Raw genomic sequence first — 21,691 nt, forward strand, 5'->3', positions numbered from 1 at the left:
CACGTGGCTATCTTTTTTTCTTTTTTGCGCACATGAGATGTTGTGTAAGCCCAGACTCACCGTGAATGTTTAGCTTTTTCTGTTGTCTTTGCGGTGACGCGTACGGAGACCGTGTACTCCGTCCCGCTTGTCAGATTTCCAGAAGGAAACCATGGTGAAAATAACTTGAAAGGAAATAAGGCGAAGATTGAACCTTGCAAAAGCTGGGACAAAGCATTCAAACAAGATGAAATAAAGTGTGAAACGTATGAAATGAAGATTGGTGCGAAACAATTAACTGTACAGCGTCAGAGCAGTGGTTGGTGCATACTAACTGAAATTCAAAACAGCGCGAAAAGACGGCACAAGAAACGACGACACGAGGCGCCGTGTATCGTCGTTTCTCCCCTTCTTTTCGCGCTGTTTTGAATTTCAGTTAACTGTACAGGGGCGGTATTCTCGTAACTGTCCCTTTTGAAAAAATCCCTTTTGCGCCCCTTTCATCGTGACGTACTTCCGGTTAAGCAGTGGGCCTTTGATTCAAATACCGTAACTGTTCTTGCAAACACATTTTAAAAAACTGAAACCGTAACAGAGTATTTTTTTTTGTGTTTATTGTTCCGCGAGCGAACCAACATTAAGGCGACGAAAAATCGTCTGCTTCAAATCGTCTGCTCGGAGTAGCCACGGCACAAAGCTCCGCCGTGCTTGCATGGCGTCACATCCGGGTGTTTGCTTTTAGCCAATCAGGGCTCGCTCAAAAGGGACACCTTTGAAAGGGACGCAAAAGGGACAAAACACGGGAATACCGCCCCAGATTAGGGGTCTTTGGTAGTGCGAACAGCTCAGGTGTCCAGCAACGGGTGAGATAGTTGTCTGTCGCAGTTTAGTTTTCTGGTCAACCCATCATTTCTAATCTCAAAAGATGAAAAGTCGAGTGTTGATGGCTCATATTTTTGTACATTGTTATAGTTTTGTTGTCTTCCCTGCCCTCTAAAGTCGAGCTAGATAGCGCTTTTTGCCCGAATACGGGAATGACTGGTATTTATACGCACAACCCGTACGCGCTTCATGAGTATTTAATGCATAAAAAGCTGCGGCTGTTTTCAAATAGGCCCGATCTTCCTTCACTAGAATGTCCCAGGCATGCCCACACACACAGAAAAAAAAAATTGAAGCCGTTCGACTCAATGTGAAAGCTGTCGGAGGCGCAGAACAGTGATTCGCCATAACGGGCTGCAGTGCCGTTATCGGCTCACTACTGCCACCCAATGCATTTCAAATTTTCCGCCTTCGCAGTGCTCGCGTGCCGCCTGCCTGAAACTGCGCCAGCAGGAGTTCTGTTCTTTTCGTGCTTGCTTTAATTTTGTATGCTAGAGCTGTTATGCGTCATTTCGAACGCGTAATTCTTTTCTTAATTGCGCGGCTGGAGCCTTTCTGCGGCACTTCGAACGCGCCATTTTTTTTTTTTTTTGCGCGGCCGCTTTTTTCGCTTAGTGTCGTAAAAACCAGCCCACCGAGCGTTCCTAACTAAATGAACGCGGCTGCTGCTGGTTATATACGCAGATTTTGCATGAAATGTACCTGCAGTTTTCTTTGCGCTAAACAACGGGGAGATGTATGACAGCGCCAGCGGTTCACAAGGTTTGAACGGCTACGACTGTGGTTTTCGAAGCCTCCGCGTGGTTCCCTGACGACGGTACACAAGGCTCTACTTGGGTCCGTTATCTTTGCTCCGCCTCCTTATTCCGGCAGTCGCATCGACCGTTAGCGAGCTACGACGACAAGGCGAGCCCAAAAGTGCTCTGCACATAAAAGAAAATTGTCTCCAATCCACGCTGTGAAGGTTGTTGGAAAGAAAAGTTGTAAGCGACACCACAACAACTGGCCATGCGACGTCACGTGCATTCACACACGTGGCTCTACAAAGAGTGAAACCGGAGATACTGCTAGCCGTTACCTGGGATTCGCGTCAAAAAGCGCCCTCCCCTCCCCAGCCACTAAATCAAAAACACAACCGAATTGGTGTTCACCAATTTAGAAAACGGAGTCCCATTCGTGGCAAGCAGTGCGCAAAAGGCAATGTTCCTCTAGGGGCCAGATGTCTGTATATGGTCTCTATTTTGTTTTCCCGCCCTGCAAACCTAAACTTAACGTATTTTTGACGTACGACCACTTAATTCCGTCTGGTGCGGGTTACCCAGGAGGCGCTGTCGAACAAGTTATTCAAATAATAACGAAGGAAGCGCTCAATGGACGCGAAGCTGCGCCAAAACAGGCCCAAAACAACCGTCGTCAAAGCAGACGACAAAACTGTCTTATATGCTGCCCTATTGATGGTGTTTCACTTTCTTTGGGGGGGTGTAAATTTGTGGTACGGCAGGCTCTGCAATATTCTGGTCATGATCAGTCATTGCATGAGTCTTACCGTTTCTTTTTTGTCTTTTTCTTGCACTTTCTTAGTTGGACGTTTTGCTTGTGGGCAATAATTGGTTAAAGATTTTCTGTTTTTGGCGATTGTGAGTTGGGAACTACGCGCTTGTCTAGAGCTCAGCCGAGCATTCTCACGTGGCTGTTCTCTGGGAAGATATTCGTGCCTATTTTTAGGGTGATTTTTAACTTGGCCGCGTGGCGCCATCTGTCATTTACCAAACCGAGCTTTCAGAGGAGAACGGTGGGAATATTGAAAAGTATTTTGAAAACCTATGTGATTAGATGATCAATGGTCAGATACGGACTCGACATGTCATTCAGCCGCGAACTGAGGATTTGGCAGTGGGACTGCCAGGGGTACAGTCGGAAGCAGTCGTCCCTCCAACTATATGTAGAAAAGGCTGTACATTCCCCGGCAGTCATGCTGATACAGGAAGCGCACTATGCCCATCAAGCTTAAGGGACCGCCATTCTCGTGCAAAAGGAACTAGCTGTGTGCCATCATGATGCATTTGACTCGGATACCCCTCACGAATATGTGGAGATACACCCAGCCAAACGGAGAGGGCGTAGTCTACACATCCTGATCGTATAGCAACCGCAACCCCAATTCGGACTATCTAATCAATCCTTCCTTACTTCGGCCGGCCGTGGTGCCCGTGTGATGGTGGCGGGGGACTTAAATGCTCACAATGTGGCGTGGGGTTACAAGCGAACGGACGCAAAAGGCAGGAAGCTGGAAGAACTGGCAGCCCGGGAGCATCTCACATTACTCACCGACCCACTGCAACCTACTAGGACAGGAAATAGCGTCAGCAGGGACTCATGCCCGGACCTGACCTTCGTACGAAATGTTAGGGAGGAGAAATGGGAAAACCTAGGGCAGAGTCTCGGAAGCGACCACTTTATTTTACAGACGAGTATGGACCACGCTTGTGGCAGATGGGAGAGAAAACGTCGAGCTTGCAGACTAACAGACTGGCACAAGTGGGGAGAAGCCAGAAAAAGACGGCTTGGGGAACAGGGAGGACCCAACATAGTGGACATCGAGCTGTGGACCCGAGAGCTGTTATTGGACTTGGAACACCACACGCGAAAAATCGAAGCTCCAGACTGCGTGCCAGCTGTCGACTCGCACCTGCTCCATATCTGGGATGCCAGAGAATCGCTCACCAAGAGATGGCAGAGGCAGCCCCTCAACCGCAAGCTACGACGTCGAGTGGCCCAGCTTTGTGAGGAGGTGGAGGATTACGCCATAAAGCTTGTTAATCAAAACTGGCGGAGGTTTGGCGACAGCATGTCGGGCCAGATAGGCGTGGCAAAGACGTGGAAGGTTCTTAAGGCAATGATGGAGCCATCTGCCACGAGGACTGAGCTTGCCAATCGACTTGCTAAGCTGGTGCACGAATACCTCGGGACGGACCAAGAACTTATTGACGACCTCAAGGCGAAGTATCTCCGAACAGGCCGCCGGGGTGATTACCCAGATTACCAAGGAGAACCCAATGCAGCCTTGGAGGAGCCTGTCACTATGCACGAAATCAAAACTAAGCTCGCCAACATGAAGAAGACCACAGCTCCGGGACCAGACCAAATCACAACGAGAGCCCTCTACAACCTAGGTGAAGCAGACATACAAGCTTTGGTCGACCATTTCAATCAGGAGTACTGGATCCCTGGTTCGTTACCGCAACAGTGGAAAACAGCGGAAATTCGGTTTATCCCGAAACTGGGAAAGGACTTGAAGGTAGAGAATCTTAGGCCCATCTCGCTAACATCCTGCCTGGGGAAACTTTTCGAGCGAGTAATCAACACTCGATTGCAACGGTTTCTCGACGGCACAGACCAACTTCCGCACACACAGTTTGGCTTCAGACCACACCTATAGGCACTGCCGATGTGCTTTTGCAGGTCTACAGGAACGTATACCTTCACCCAGACCGCATACAACCGTGCGCGGTGCTGACTCTTGATTTAAAAGGGGCTTTAGATAATGTCCTACACTCGGCCATACTACGCAACTTAACGGAGACTAATTGCCGCTCCAGAACCTACAACTATATCAAGTCGTTCTTACAAGATCGGAAAGGCCAAGCTCTCTATAGGGGGACTCCAGTCAGACCTGATTGAGCTGGGATCGCGGGGTACACCTCAGGGTGCAGTTCTCTCCCCTTTTCTCTTCAACTTGGCGATGAAGGATCTGCCGCCCAGACTGAACCGGGTGCCAGGAATTTGTCACGCACTGTACGCGGACGACGTCACCATATGGTCAAATCAGGGAACTAGGGCCGACATAGAGGACAGCCATCCTAAATAGACTGGACATAACCCCTCCAAACACGGGGCAGGATCGACTCGACATCCCTCGGGAAATAAGAGAACGCATTCACGCCCATCCCCTCCCCAGACACATGCACCCGGAACACGATCAAGTTCACCGAACACTCCGGGCCCAATACCTCTCCAAAACGTGGGACTCCCACCCTGCTACAGTCTACGTGGACGGTGCCGGCCCCACTAATGGGGTGACCACAGCAGCAGCATGCTCATCCAGTGGTAACCCCATTGCAATGGCATCCATCAAAATGACGGATCTGACCCGCGCGGAAGAGGTCGCCATCGCCCTGGCCATCTCTGCCCATCCTCGCACCATTATACTAACCGATTCCCAAGAGGCTTGCCGAAATTTTCTCAGAGGCAGGATATGTCGCCAGGCCCTTCGCATAATTGCGAATCAGCCGCCTGAAGGGGCACAGATCATATGATTCCCGGGTCATCAGGGACAGACCGGGGGGAATGTCGCCGCGCACGCGTTAGCCCGCGATTCCTTATTCCGGGCGTTCACCCCCGCTGGTTGCCCCCCAGGCAAGGGAGCCAGCCGATCACCTTCACCCCCTTCACTGTGTACCGCCTACAGGGAGATACTGCTTGAACAGAGGCTCGGCAGGAGGAGATGTCCAGCCCCTCATCCCTCGCTCACAAGAATGGAGGAGGCGTTACTCCTACAGCTTCACACAAACACACTTCCGATTCCCGCAACCCTACATAAATACTACCCAGACATCTACCCAACACCACAGTGCCCGCACTGCGATCAGACGGGAGATTTACTCCACACGATGTGGCACTCCACACAAAATCCCAACATGAAGAGCATTACACCGAGCAACAGATCCACGACACAATGGGAGGCCACCCTGCTCAACCCGCATCCAGCTTGCCAAAAATGGCTCACGGACCGGGCTGAGAGAGCTACTCGTCGGCCACCGGCAGCCCCGGATTAGCGGGCCCGACCATGGCTCTGAGCAAATAAAGTTTTTTTCTATCTCTCTCTCTGATTAGATGCTACTCAGTAAGCATTATTTGAGCTATTTTCGGCTTATAATCTATGCCTTCCTTGATTTCTGAGAGACCGGCGTTAATCATTTGTCCCCTGTTTTTTTGTTAGAGAGAGAGAGAGAGAATAAACTTTAATTAACCCAGAAAATGCTTGAGAGAGGCGTCCTCATTCCAGGATGCCTTGAGCTCGGGCCGCGTCGACAGCCCTTCCGATCAGGCGCAGCTGATCTTCGAGGCCGGAGCTGGCCAAGGCTCTCTCCCAAAGCTCTGTGGAAAGGTGGATGTTAGGGGGGTCTAGGGTGGACTTGTCGCAGCCGCCCACTATGTGTCTAAGAGTCCCAGGCTCTCCACAGAAGCGGCAAAGGGGAGAAACGTGTGTCCGAAAGAGGTGTAGTCTGGTGGGATGCGGGAAGGTGTTGACCTGCAGGGCACGCAGTAACCTTTCCTGATCTCTCGGTAGCGATTTGTGTGGTGAAGAGTAGGTTCTACGGGACAGCCTATAGTGTTGCGTGATTTTCTGGTAGGTGACAAGAGGTTGCATGCGCTCGGGCTCGGCTTCGGCTTCACCGGTTGTCGGCGTAAGTCCCGGTGGGAAACACAGCGCGGTGGCTCAGTGGGTAAAGCGTTGCGCTGCTCAACCCAAGGCCAATTCCCGGCCACGGCGGTTCTTTTTCTGATGAAAGCAGGAAACAAAAGCGCCAGTGTGTCGAGATTTCGGCGTACGCTAAAGATACTAAAGCGGTCAAAATTCTTCCGGAGGGTTCCACTACGACATGCCCGTAGCCGACGAGTGCCCTCGGGGCATGAGTTACCGGAAACTTATACTTTTGATCTTCTGGTGGAAACCCGCTTTGGTGTGATGGCGTAAGTTGTGGGCACGGCTGGAGACCGTGTGTGTCGAGCATGCTACCACCGACTGGGCATAGAACAAACTTCACCGCGCAGGCGCGGCACTTGAGGAAAACGCCTTTATTTCGTATCCTGCGTTGTATAATTGTCCTCCTTTCCAAACTTCTCTTGCCGTAGCTCCACACTACAGGTTCAGTGGAGACCTCGAATCTTGCTGCCTCAGTCGCAGCTTCCGGGTGGCAGCGGTGGCGTGTTTCCGTGGACGCATGATGAGCACGGCTGATAGCGGATGGCTAGGAGCCACGGTGGAATCGAAAAATGAGTCTAACAACGCTACCGCGTTAAAAACATCATTGCCGTACATGGTGGAGACAGTCTTTGAACGGTCCCGTGCCGCCGCTATTGGGTCATAGTGCTCAAGCCATTGCTGGTTTCGTTTCCCACAAGACCCAACAACGCGAAATAAATAAGATAATTCAGCCTTCGCGAGTAAAACGTGTTGCGGCGAAAATTATAGCGCTGTGTTGCTACAGTGACTTGCTGCGGCGGCCAGCCAGGGCCAGCGAGTGACCCAAAAAGGCGGTGCCAACGGGTACGTGTCTCCACCCATCGCCTCCTGTGTTTTGCTCCACCCTTGTGGCGGACGCGCGTGAATTGACGCACTTCTAGCAAAGAAAAGAGCAGAGTGACAACACGGCTTTGAAAGACACCGATAAGCAGAGAGCAGAGATACAGGGTGTTGCGACGATAATTAAAACACTAAGAATTTTTCCTGAGCGAACCGCCGCTCTGTTCGCACTCAAACTTCACACGAAGGTCGCATTTTGTGGTCTATTTTGTTTGACACCGGGAACAACGACGGTACTTACCTGTTTATCCTGAAAATAAAAACAATTTTCGCCTATGGGAAATGGCGGCTGATTTGGACGTGCGAGCCCGAAAACCGGGTTTTCTGATCATCTGCTGCACCATTTGGCTCCTTCCTACCGTGAATCCCAAACGTGCGTTTTGCTCTGCATACCCCACGTGGTTCCGTCGTTCCAACATCAACTTGCGCTGGCTCGCACCTCCAAATGAGCCGCCATTTTCCCATAGGCGAAAATCGTTTTTATTTATTTTCAGAATACACAGGTAAGTACCATCGTTGTTTCCGGTATCAAACAAAATAGACCACGAAATGCAACCTCCGTGGCAAGTTTGAGCGCGAACAGAGCGGCGGTTCACTCAGCAAAAAATTTTAAAGTGTTCCAATTATCGTCGCAACACTCTGTATAGGGAAAAAGAGCGCCCTGAAAGGAAGAAACTTGGATCGAGCGGGCGGGGAAAGCGGCTGTTCGGTCATCGCCGTGGTGTCGCGTCGTATCTGTCTTCGCGTTCGTCGGAGGCTCAACGGGAGCTTCAAATTCACGGTCAACCTGCCACCTGAACTTCGACTTCTCGCGGTTGGGGCGCGTTGGCGTACTGCTGCCACGTGGGGCCGTCGCAGGTTAACTCCCGCTCGAGAGTACCCGCCTCCTTGCTTGCGTCTGTACAGCACGTGGTCTGACCCGCCTGCTGACCTTTGCAACGGGGGTTAAGAGCAAAGAACGTCAGGACGAGGCGGCGAAGCGGTGTAAAATATGGGAAAAGCACTGGTTTATCCGCGCCGGGGTCCGTCGTATGAAGCGGACCGCGTACACCCGAGCGTCATATCATCGGGGTTTTTAATGCATTGTTTCTATGGGGAGTTCGCCGGGACCGTGGTGGTCCGTCGTAAGAAGCGCGTCGTCGTAAGTCCGGGGGACAAATCAGCGGGGTTCCGCTGTAGTGAAAGTAAAATTTTAAAATCTGCAGAAACTCGCAGAATTGTCTACGAATACGTATACAGTGAAATCTCGTTGATAAGTTTTTCACGGGAACCTAAAATAAAACGTATTATGCGGAAATCGTACTACTCAAAGAGTAAAAAAGAAGGGAAATACGCATGCTCCGTCAGCAACTGACTTTTATTGAGCAACATTGGAGGAGCTGGTGAATTTGTACGTGCTGCACTTTCTTCTTTTCCATGTTCAGGATCAAATTCTTGGGAAACGTAAAAGTAGCCGGTATTCGCTTCACCGAACTCTGTTTTGCGCGTCAATCGATGTCGTGACTTAAATCGGTGAAGCCAGTCGATCGACGTTTGGGAGTCTTCAAGGAGCCATGAAGAGAAAATGCAAGTTGGTTTTATTCGAAAGATTTCGTGTTTTATAGTGCCCCCAGCGCTTGTCCGGATACAAACGGTGCTTTATTCACTGAGAAATTAAACAATTTAGGTTAAAATTTTGATTTTCCCGCTCAATCGTGCGTTTTCGTGGTCCCAAATGACATCACAGGAACCGACCGCTCTGCAGCCTAGAGTACCTTCATTCACGCATCCGCCGTACAGGGTAGAGACACGTATACGCTGGCGCCGCCATTTTCGGTTGCTCGCTCGCCGCCGAAGCAAGTCATTGTGTCAAAACCGCGCTAATTAAAGTTATTGCCGCAACGCGGTTTACTGAAGAAGTTTGAATCATATTGTGTGTTTCGCGTTGCTAGGTCTCGTGGGAAACGAAAAGAATAACGCGTTGAGCCCGTTGGCCCAATTGCGGCGGCACGGGACCGTTCAAAGGTTGTCTCCACCCTGTACAGCGGTGTTGGTTTGTTGGTTTGTTCCCGCGTTTCTTTACGTTCCGTAACCTAGATGGCGCCACCATACCATGGCAAGCGTTTGGTTTGTTTTTGCCCGCATTTAAACCTGGCTTGTTTTTGTTCTGGGAGAAAATATTCGTTCCCTGAAACAGTGCTCGCTCGACAAATGGGGTCACGTAAGACACCGTTGCTTGCGTCAATCGGCCAGTGTCGTCTGAGACAACCCCAAGCCCCGTAGTGCTGTGCAGCTAAACCAAGCATGCTGTGCGCAGTACGAACAGCAGAACGCATCAGTACTTCTATGTTTATATGTGCTTTCGTAACTTCCATTCTTATTGCTTTGTAAAGAATGTGCCCTAAATTTAAGCGCAAATCGCTCGTTCGTCTAGTTTGTAAGCTCTACCTAATTTGCGTCTGCTTGTGCCAGCCTCCGCCAATCGCAGAGCTTAGCTCATGTGACATTATAGGTTCTGTTGCGGGAAATGAGCTGGTGGGTCGCATGACCATTCCCGTTTTTCCTAATTATGTAGCTTATTTGAGCGAAGTTTACGTTAAAAGTGGTGTCAGTATGATTCTAACGAGACAATCTTTTGAATGAACCAAACTTGTGTTTTCTCTTCATGGCTCCTTTCAATGTCCAAGGAGAGCGCGATGTTGTCAACTGTCTCGCGCACGACAGACTCATCGACGTTTACTCTTTGAACCATGTAAGCAGGACGTCCTCCATTTGCTGATGCTTCGCACCTCGCGTTTGTTTTCCACCGGGGCCTAAAACTTGCAACTTCTTTCAAAGTTCTTCTTTCTGACCGACAATAGTGTTTAGCGTTGACAGAGGCAAACCGAGCTCGCGTGCCAAGTCCACGTACGCGCTTGCCCTACGGGGTCTCTTCGAATTCGCGCACCATTTAATTATATTATTTTTCTTTCAAAATGAGCAGATTGCGTTTCCTCAACATTGTCACAAGCCTGGCAGCACCCCGAATACTGCAACAAGGCAGAAAGCGAATGCAGCCCAGCATCGGAAACAAAAACGTGGCGAGCAGTCGGGATGGGAGGTCGCTACCTGCCCAGAGCATTGCGCACTTTACTTGATTATGATGCGTTCCGCTAGAGGGCGCTGTGCATGACACCAGAGACCCAAGCGGGTCTGGAGGTAAATCAGAGGGTGGTAGCAGATTGGCCCTAGTGGCCCACAGCTAAACTACAAATGAAGCGGTACAGGGGGACATGGGCTGGTCGTCTTTTGAGGCGAGGGAGGCGCAGAGCAAGATAAAGTTTGAGGAGCGACTTCGTGACATGGAGAGCGAAAAATAGGCCGCGAGGGTGCTTAAGCACCTGCATACGAGGAGCGTGGACACGCGGTGTAGACGGAGGACCAGAGAGCTGACCAAGCGGTACGGAAAGTCGGTAGGGGAAAATGGGGATTACACAACAGTTAAAAAGCGGGCAAAGGCAGCAGAGACGACGAAGTGGGTACAGAGAATGGAAGCGAAAAAAACCCCAGAGACTTATAGGGAAGAGAAACGGGAAATTAAGAAGGAGGGATTCAATGGCAATATGGCAATATCAGTGCATTGATCTTCGAAGCACGGGCGGGGTGCCTGAGAACCTGGGCATACACGGGTAGCTACAGGCAGCAGGATGAAACATGTGCATGCTGTGGCAGTGATCGGGAAACTATAGACCATATTGTCAGAGGCTGTACAGAGATACCACCACCGCGGGGTGAGGGGGAAACGACACTGGCGGAGGCTTTGGTATTTGGGGCGAGAGAGAACTCCAACTTCAAGGCCATAGAGTTGACGAAGAGGAGGCTGGAGTGGTGGTGGAAGAAAAGTAAGGAAGGGATGGGTACGCAGGCGGAGTAATCATACGGATGAGAATTTAGAACAGCGGGGGAAGAAAAAAGGGGGGTGGGAGCGCTGAGAGTTTAAAACAGGGATGGGGGGGTGGTGGTGGAAGCAAATCTATTTGGTTAGCTAGGAGTAGGTCAAGTAAGCGAAATAAAACAGGCAAGTCGGTTTGCTGACAACCGACGCCCCGATACAAAGGGAGAGCCACGAATCATCATCACCACCATCATCATCATCATCATCATCATATAATCATCGATGAATGCTTCGGCCACGCCTGGCAGCGATGTTTTCGACGCAAAACCGGCGCTGCCGCGGCATCAGCGACTCTGCAACACGTACACATCGTGACTTGGATTGCGGTTTGAGCTAGTATAGCGAGCAATAAACGTAAGATTTCTAGAAATGTTGGTCAGGATCCACTGTCGTGGTCGTATTATCCAATATTTTTAAAAATGTGATCGTATCAAACGCCCCAAAATACATTGTTTTCAAGGCACGTCGGTCGGGAATGAAAATAAAAACGTATTTGGCCGAAAAACGTATCATGCCGAATCGCATCGACGCGATTCTACTGTACATTCTTACACCGCTTGTCTTCATTGCGAGTTTTTTACAGTCAGATTTCGCTATGGGTAGCCAGATAAGTTGGGTTTTGTTAATTTTAACACGAAAACGTTTTATTCCTGGATACACAAATGTTTCACTGACGTCATATCCGTCAGTGAAATGACGCCAGTACAACGGAGCAACCGGCCTGTAAAGGGTACACCTTTGCACACAGCGTCTTCTTGCGGGGAAGCAACCTTTAGTACTAAAGAATACGTTATAATTTGGTTAGAAGAACTTACATCTTGGGGAATAACGCTCGTCCCGTCCTTCGTGTATGTGTTGTCATTTTCAGGCAAAGCCCGCGTTATGCTTAGGGTTATTCGTTTTATGGTTTTATATTTTAATTTACACGAAAGTGTTTTATGCCGGGATACACCAAGATTTCACTTACGTCATATCCGTCACGGAACTGACGCCAGCACACCTTTGCCGAAGCGACCCTCCAGCAGGACGTAGCTCGCCAAGCACACCCACAAGACAGCCGCCGACCTGCAAATCATGCTCAGCTGCAGATATCGCTGCACATTTCACTTTCGTGTTTTACCTATTCCTATGATACAGAAATCAACCCCAGTTCTTTTTGTGTCTTATCGCCACTGATGTACGTTTACCCATTTGCAGCGATTAAGTGACTTAACACCGGCAATTATATATATATATATATATATATATATATATGTATATATATATATATATATATATATATATATATACACACATTTTTTTTTCGGCAGATACAAAGCAGGTTTGGTTACTCCGTCTTTGCAATTTTTAGATGCGACGCATCTCTTTAACTCGCCTTGTCCCGCGTCGTTGTCGCGGCGTAGTCCGCATCCTCGGCGCGGCAGCTGTGCGCTCCGCCGCTCTCATCGCAGCGCCATATGTGCGTCAGCGCGGTCAGCTCGCTCCCGTCGCCGTGCCAGCTGTGCGTTAGCGCGCAGCTTGCGCTCGGTTAACACATGCGCATGCGCTGCTGTGCGCTGCTCTCTCTCATTCCGCTGCATATAAACGCGGTAAGTGCGCCGCTCCGCTCAGTCGTTCCGCCACCGGCACTCCGATGACATCGTCCGATGATTTGAATAACACAACGGCAACCCCCGATGCGTCGCATCTACCCCATGGTTCCCCTCGCGGGAAGATGGTGTAAATTCTGTTATTCGGGTTTTCACCGTTCTCTTCCGGCCTTTCTTATTGTAGGGGGGATGTGTAAGGTGAATATTTCTGATTTTATAGGTGCAGTTTTGTAATTTTTTAATTTTTGTATTCTTTCGTTGTGTATTTTTTTTGTCCGTGCGACCAATTATCTCAATTTACGTTATTATAACGATTGAATGTGTTAACGCCACGAGTTTAAGATTTTTGTGCAAATGCAGGATGCTACACGATTGGTCTCTTATCGCAATATTTATTTCGTGTTTTTTTTTATATCCGTTATCGTTCAAATTGGGGGGCGGGGGGAGGTTAGAAGAGACAAACCATCTATTTCATGAAATCACAAGAAAATTCTTTAATATTGTTTTGTACTTTTTGGCTTCTTTACATTCCATTCAACCAATCACCTTCATTTACCCTACCGTATACGATTAAATGCGTCAACTGCGCAAGCTGAGCTTTTTTTTTGCAAACAAAAAGGGGGGGGGGGAGTTTCGTTGGGGCTGTGAGGGTACTCTACAAAGAACGCTATGCATTGAAAATTCTTAAAGGATAAAAATCCCTACTCAAACAAGCTCTCTCAAAGCATTCTAGAAATATGTAACCCAGATATTGGGAAACAACCTGGAAATTCACTCGCAATTTGAAGCTGGCGATTGAAAGACATGTCTATGACACGAAAGAGCAAAAATAAAAACATAATTAACCTTTCCTGCGTACAGTTGAGCAGTCACGAACGGTCTCTAGTCTTCCGCGGACACACATACTGGTTAATACAGCGAGTCTGCCTTGCGAAAATACTGGACAACGTTTCGCGGAATCTTTCCAGAGGAATACTTGTAGCTATGTGGTAATAAAAAGAAAAATGACACTGACTTTCGTGGAAAAGATGACCTGGAGCGCGTGGGGTGATCTTGGATACCATGGGTGCAAGCAGTCCCGAAGTTTAGTTGGTACTTTCGCTGAACTTTCACGCGGCGAACAGGCGAACCCGCGCGGCAGGACTCAACGAGGAGAGGGGGACGTAGGAGCACAGGAGCCTGAGCTCTTCCCCTTTAGCCTCGACCAACATCGTCCACCCGTTCATTGCCGAGCCAGACGGCTTTGACCGCTGAACCAACGAGAGATCCCTGTAAGAAGGGAGCGCTAGGGTGGTTTGGGTAATAAGCGCTCCTTGAGGATGAGGAGTTATGTCACCTGGCCTTGTCTCTTGCAGGCCTCCAGTTTCGACGCCGTCGCCATGGCAGCCGCATGTGGAGGAATATTGTCCGAGTGTGACCCGCGCCACGTGTGGAAACCAACCGAGGCGTATACGGACTGATGAAGCAGAGCGCGCATTTAGATCGGCACGGGTGTCATGGTACCTCGCAGAAGACGGACGGGACCAACAACAACTTCCTGGTTGCGATTGCTGCACCAAGTGGTTAGGTCCATCTGCCAGTACATGTAAGTTCCGAGTGGATAGATCAACGGCGAGCTTGTCGGGCTGGGCATTTGTGGCAGCCTTGCGACCATCCGGTTTGTTAGGAAAACGGTATCCAACAGAGGCGGGTTGCAATGCAATGCAATGAATTGGGATCTTGGAGGATGAGATGAATTTATTGAGGTTGTGGTACTGCAGTCTGAATTTCAATTCATCCGATTTTGCTCATGAGGGCCGGGCAACCCGATCCACTGTAGGGTGGCTGGATTATTTGCCGTTGAGGTTCTCGCCTTGTCCCGAATTTTCTGTGGTTTGGGGTCTGCTACCGCGGTGTGCGAGGAAAGGCGACACAAAGTCCGGGAGGGCGGAATCCTCAGCTTTGTCCATTTCATGCCCGCTTCAAAGTGACCACACCGAGCTAGCCCTGATTGGCTGAAAGCGAATGACTGGATGTGACGCAGCACAAGCAAGATGGTATCATTGGTCAGAGGTTTTGCAAGTGCAGTTATGTCACGACTGAAACGGGCGCAAAATGGGCAGTTTCGAAACGGACACCCCGACACCACAGGAGTGTAAAACACGTTTATTGGTGATGAAACGGGAGCGAGGTAGATGCGCGCAGAGATGTCTGCACAGAACACAAGCCCCCAAGACCTGGGTTGTCTTTTTGGCCCATGCTGGTATTGCAGTCAAGCTCGACGAACAAACTTTGAAGGAGTTGGAGTGAGTTGGAGCCTGTGGCAGCACAGGCGCCACTGCAGATGCAGGCGATTGCGCATGCTTTGGAGTATATAGGATCGTGCTTAATTGATGAAGGGCGTTTTGTCCGATAGAGCTGCTGTAACAAACTGCTGCTGCTGTGGATAGCGCCAGGGGCGTTCGGAACAGAGGGTGCCGGGGGAGCGACGGCCCCCCCCTAATGTACAAATATGGTGTCTTGCAGAAAGAGAATAATTCTGCGATTCAACCTGCCGTTTTGACACTGTTACGAACTCCGAGCGTGGGTGTCTGTCTCCTTCCCTCGCTATTAAATCACTGCTTATGTTTCACTGTAATGTAAATAGGATTCCTCATAGTGTCTGTCAACCACTAGCATTGGGTTTGCTGCAGGTTTACAGAGAACATATTACTTTTGATGCTGTGGTCCTAATGCGGAGCGTTAAGAGATTTTTGACTGCACTCCAGCCTCTGTGATGTTGGACAAAAATGTGATTGTATTTGATTTGGTTTATGTCGGTGGTTGGGCTTATTTATTCGGCCTGTTCACCTGCAATATTGCGCATGCATGGGCCCTCAATGAGCATAAATGATGATGATGATGATACTGATGATGATGATACTGATGATGATGTATGGTACAATTTTTTGGGCGCCCCCAATAGAAAAATAGTTCAGACGCCTCTGGATAGCGTTGAAGAACCGGTAGAGGGCCGGTATGTCTTTCTCGACGTTCTTCATGATGGGACAACGAGATGAGTTCTTCTAAAGGCTCTGGGAAGCAAAAATATGTGTCATACAACACTCCCACAACACGAAGGCAAACAAAGAGAGCAAAAAATCCCCGAAGATACAAACACCAGCGCGAGAAAGACATTGGTAAAGAGCGCCAACCGTGCAAAGCCCTACATCTGCAAAAAAGAAAGAATGATGGGTGTAGTAAACGCAATCAATCGTTGTAGTAGTGAATATGGAGATTATCAGTCGAAGTAAATATAGGGTAAGTTTTGTTTACGGACCGTGTCTACTTGCTGCTTTAACACTCCGCATTAATTCCGACTCCGTGAGATCATTGTACGCTTGCGGCAGTCTCTTGCAGCACGGGTGGCTGCCTCAGTAAAACCGCCAGTACGACCCGTCTATAAGGACGTAAATAAACACGCCTTTACCTAAGCAAGGAATACTGTACATTGAGGGCAGAATGCCCGGTAATTTTGAATATTGCGTTTTCAGAAATCCCGCCACAGTTTGAGTTGCTTTAGCAGACATCATGACTTCTCTGATTGTATGACCCTCCTTCAACGTGGCGGACTTGGCTAGCCTCGGACCAGCTCTCGGACCAGTTGGCGTTGGTGAACCTGGCCCGGGACATTCTCGACGCTTAATGTTGCGTTTGAATAAAGTTTTTTCCTCCTCCTCCTCCTCCTCATTTGTCGGGGATGTTACCGCAAACGCGCGCGAAAATTTGGTTTAATTCATACGTGCGCGAAAGCAGCCGGTAACTGATTGACCAATTACTTTTTTTTAGGCCACCCAGGGTACAAGCTTGTTTACAGTAACGTTAACATTTCCCCGAAAAGGTAATGGACAAGGAACCAAAATTACTATCGTCGTAGCCCATCTGGGCGTTTCCATTGTTCGCACAACGCTTGCTTACTTCCTGAGCTATTTAAAAGCGAGAACTTTCCATGTTTGCACGACTCATCACGAGACAGACGAAACGTGAACGTCGCACAGCGCTTGAAATTGCCGCCCGAAAGCGACGATACTCTAGAAGCGCACGTTCGATAAAGCTACTCTCGCACGCAGACACCTAGCGACGGACAAGAGAGAGAGAAAACACGGGTGTGAGAGAGAGGAAGCGGCGTGCGCCGAGCTCGTTTTGACGGCCGTGCGGAGCTGCACAGTGGACGATGCCTTGTGCGCGGGAGCCGTTCGTCTCGCGGATTACGATGCCTTCATGCTGCCGCTGTTTCCAGCGCGTCGGAGCGGGTCGCACCTGGTCACGGGTGGCCCGCGGCTGCCGGCTGTGAGCTACCTGCACCACTGACGGTGAGTCGAAGCCCTCGATCGCCTGTGGAAGACCGCAGCGGGCTTCGATTTAAGCCTAACGCCGGACTAACGGTGCGGTGTTTCGGGTGTTTCGCTGCACGGAGGCGGGGCCCTACTCTTGGCAACACGGCAGCGTGCGGGCGCTATCGGCGGGTCCCTACGCTGGCGAGACCATGTGCGCGGCTTCACGCCGCTGGCACCGGCGGCCGTTGTTGACGGGAGGTTGCGTGCGCTGATCAAGCAGTGCTGTGATGCTCGTTGTACGCACTGTAGGCGACGACGACCGAGCCGAGAGCGCCCGAGTCATACCGTTTCTACATCGTCAACTGTGTACCCGATCTCGTTTGGGGTTATCGGAGCGGTTTCGCTTTGCAATCGGTTTGCTCTGCGGTTGCAACAGCGTCTCACCTGTATCGCTGGTGACACATTTATTGTTGAAGCCATCTCCGTGTTATGATTTTAATTGAGAAGTGTGCAGTTTAAACTAAAGAGTTAGTTTTACACAAGCTGCAGTGTACTTACACACTTTCGGTTCGATCGATCTATTCGTTCTGACGATCAAGTCGAGGCTGTCTGGCGTATTTATTATTCAGGCTAGACCCCTCGGGCTTGTTGCGGTATGGTTGCGTGCTCTTCTTCGTCGGGGTATAAATAATCGCGTGCGTGTACCGGCCTAACGCTTCGAGATGCCTGACTCTTCGACCCGGCGAAAAATAGCACCGGTGTTTCCTTTTTGGCCGTTTCCTTGCGTTTCGTAGGTAGGATTCGCGCGCATCGCGGCCTCGATACCGGTCCGGTCCGCGCGCGCTCATCGGATCGCAGTGCGGAGATCGCGTGTCTCTGGGCGCGTCCGATTTCCTGTTCCTATAAATGTGCGATCGAGTGTGTGTGCACGTGGATGACAAAACCCTTCGTCGGTACAATTTTCGCTGCATACATAGCAGAGAGGTACGTACAAAAATGTGTGCTACGTGTTACGGTCGATCGCTACGTGGTCTAATTAAGTGACTTTGGGAGGATCCGGTTTCGGGCACTTACAAATGTGCGACCGAATGAGTTTACTTGGACGGCAAAACCCCCCCTCGTCAATATAGGTTCACTGTATATATATAGTACAGAAGCATAAGAATGTGTGATACACGTCACGGTCGATTGGTGCAATGTCGGTAATGATAGTAATCGCCAGAATACATCGTGGGGTGTTGTTTACTATAGCCAGCACGTGCGATTTTAACCTGTACTACTGTAATTCCCCGAGAAACGTTGAAATTATGCGGCAGATGACTACTTTTAGACGGAAAACAATTCTTTTTGTGTACTAATTCGGATCCGTGTTCATGAAAACTTTTTTTTTTTGCTGCTGCTGCTGCTGTTGAGGCAAATGGGTGTAGCTGACTTCCAGGATGTTATTTTTGTGTGTGTCCCCACCACGCGGTGTAACACCTGGCCCTGGCATTGGTGGGCGTGGTCGATGAATGAAGGAACGGTTTCGACCTGCGTCGATGCACGCTGACCGCTTCGTTACTCTAGAACAAACGGTACCGAGGATGTTCGGACAGCAAATTAAAAAAAAAAAGTGTACTGTTACTGCAGCGTGTGTTTGCAAGGGGAGTGTTCCAGACTTGGATTGATGCGGCCGCTAGGTAATCGATTTTTTTGCTTAGCCGGAAACCGCAGCTGGAAGGCATTGCTTTTCCGTTTGTTGAAATGAATGAATGAATGAATGAATGAATGAATGAATGAATGAATGAATGAATGAATGAATGAACACGCTAACGAGCGTTCTGTTCCTGCTACGCGATTTATGCGCTCAAACCATCCCACAGGGCAGGCAAAAAACTTAATTATGACACATTCTTCAATTGGTAATACTCGTAAAGTTCACTTTAATTCTAAAGCAGGTATACACGTATCAAGCTGGGAAAGCTTCCACTGTAAGCTCTCACTTTCGTAAGTGCACTCTACGAACCTTTGCACAGTACTGCTCCCCCCCAAAAAAAGGATTTCGTCGACGGAGGACAGTTCGTTCGGCCATATTCTTACGGCCTGGAAAATATCCACAGTAATATTTATTTAAAAAAATAATACAAACCAAAATACCCCGGATGGCTATCGCCCAATAGTCATAAATTAAATTCTAGGATAAAGAGTTGGGAAAAATTGTAAACAACAGAACATACATTCATTTTCTCAAAAGTAACTTGTTACCTCCTAACCAATGTGGATTCAAACATATTACTTTGGCTATAACACCATTAAGCCAATGGAAATTTAATATACAGGAAGCTGTCAATGGCCGAAAAAAGTAGTGGTTATATCCCTAGATATTAAAAATTCCTTCGGCTCTATAAGTGCTAGAACAATCGATCGGTCGACATACATTTAAAAACAAGAAAACCTATCAGAAAACCTCAGATTTCTAATTGTAGAACAATTAGTTACCAAACTTCAACACAACAGAACTCAGTTATGCTACGTCAGGGAGCTCCTCAAGGTCCTCATTTGAGCCCCTTTCTATGGAACCTATCTGTATAAGAACTATTAAGACATAAACGGCCAATTGGAGCAGGTATCCAAGCTTTCGCTGATGACCTGACTATCGTAATACATAGAGAAGCTCGGCAAGAACTAGAGAATATCGCCAATGAAACGCTTAGGTTGGAGAAAGAATGGAGCCAAGAAAATAATCTTTAATCCAGTGTAAACGAGTGCGAATTCTTAGTAACAGGTGAAAACAATCAGAAAAGGGCGCTAACCATAAAACTTGGCAACGCAACCGCAAATAGTGTAAAAGAGCTTAAAATACTCGCAGTAACATTTGACCAAAACTTCATTTTTATGTCAAAATCGTACAAAACAAAATTAATAATTTAACCGTCGCCATTTCTAAGTACTCAGGTCACAATTGGGGCATGTCATCAAAACACCTGCAAGTTATATACACTTGAGCATTAGGAACAATAATAATACACGGCTCCCCAATACGGTATTATGACAGGACCGACGTAACAGGTCAACTGAGAGCTTCACAACGAACTACTTTGTTAGAAGTCAGGAACGCCTTCCCGACAATTCCAAACCTGGCCGTAAATATCTTATGTAATATACCCCCTATCCAAGTTACAGCAGAAATAAGAAAAATAATTTACCAGTCGAGTCCACTTATAACGATACCGTTTATAACAATATATCGGATATAACGATGAACAGCTGTGGCCCCGTCAGCTGTTGTAATCTTTCTATGGTAAAATAAACCGCTTATTACAACGCTTTAGTGCCACGATGTCGGATATAACGATTGAATCCTGTGATATTGTGCACCAAAAGTTCAACAGTGACGACTCTAATGACGCCAAGGACATTTACCTCAGCTAGGTGAAGCACCTATAGATGCTCTTGGAAAAGATTTGTGCTAGCTTCAAACGCCGCACACAAAGGTGACCGACTGTGGCTTCTTTTCCGCAAATTAGTAGTAGTACCACCTTGCTGGCATGCGAATAAAATGGTTTGAGCTCTGTGCCGTCTTTTTATTTCACAACCCGCTTATAACAATTATCGGTTATAACGATGGGATTTTCTTGGCACTTGAATATTGTTATAAGTGGACTAGACTTTACGACGTATACTACACCAGTAGTGTAGCTAAAAAAGTAGGTATTTGGGAACGGCACCTTGCCCATATATAGGTTATAGACATTATTTCAGTTTAGGTATTCAAAAAGCAGACATAAGAAGATACACTGGTGGCTCTAAGTCTAAAGAAAAAGTAGGGTCAGCTTATGTAGTTCTGGGAAATCAAAACAAAGTAATCGCTACTGAATTTCTTAAACTTCCTGAGTATTCAAGTGACCTTAAAGCCGAAGCTATCGCTATCATAGCTCCACTTTTTGTGCATTTTAGTGCTTCTAGTGACTAGAAGCACTAAAATGCATAAAAAGTGAAGCTACGCGCCGGAAATATCAAATACTATCGGACAGTCTTTCCACATTACAGGGGCTAAAAAATTTGAAGTTAAATATTTTTATCGAGCTAATCAAGAACGAATTAAACAAAATAAAGTACATCCATGATGTAACTTTTTCTTACACCAGAGGACACGCTGTGACGCTGGTGTTCTTGGTAACGAGATAGCAGGCGAATTAGGGAACCAAGCAGCTATCATTAAATATCCCCGTAACAACTTAGCTTATTAAAATTCATCTAAAGGAGTGAAGTGAGGATAAATGGAACCAAATATGCAATGAACAGGGCAGGGAAACCGCAGTCTAGCTGTGAACAAGAACGTAAAAATTATACCACCAAATTTTCCTTCCAACTACTACTGAACAGAAGCGATGTCAGGCCATGGTAGGTTTACACTTTATTTAAAAAAATAAATATTAGCGATAATACCACCTGCAGACGTGGACTACCAGCCGTAAACTTCGACCATTGCCTCACAACGTGCAAAATTACGAAAAAGGAACGCGAGCAACTACGCAAATTATTTAAAACAAGCTTTTGGAACTTGACCCTGGCGTCGTTCAACGCATGTACCCTGTCTAGCGAGAGAAGTTTCGTTGCACTACTAGAGGAGGTCTCGGATATTAAGTGATATAGGATTAAACGAAGTTAGAAGAACAGGAGAAGG

The 21,691-nt window shown here is 48.3% G+C and overlaps 1 protein-coding gene across 2 annotated transcripts in view; it reads left to right on the forward strand.

Annotated features, from left to right (window-relative positions):
* The first annotated feature begins 16,848 nt into the window (after positions 1-16,848).
* Positions 16,849-21,691, forward strand: part of LOC144149940 (beta-1,4-glucuronyltransferase 1-like) — a 279,455-nt gene continuing 274,612 nt past the window's right edge. For both annotated transcript variants that reach the window (XM_077681684.1, XM_077681685.1), the window contains exon 1: positions 16,849-17,061. The gene's annotated coding sequence lies outside the window, so the exon portion shown is untranslated. The remainder of the gene's footprint in view (positions 17,062-21,691) is intronic.

The sequence above is a fragment of the Haemaphysalis longicornis genome, unplaced genomic scaffold, assembly GCF_048455015.1.
Source record: "Haemaphysalis longicornis isolate Haplotype H1 unplaced genomic scaffold, Haemaphysalis longicornis Haplotype H1 scaffold_8, whole genome shotgun sequence".
Taxonomy (NCBI): domain Eukaryota; kingdom Metazoa; phylum Arthropoda; class Arachnida; order Ixodida; family Ixodidae; genus Haemaphysalis; species Haemaphysalis longicornis.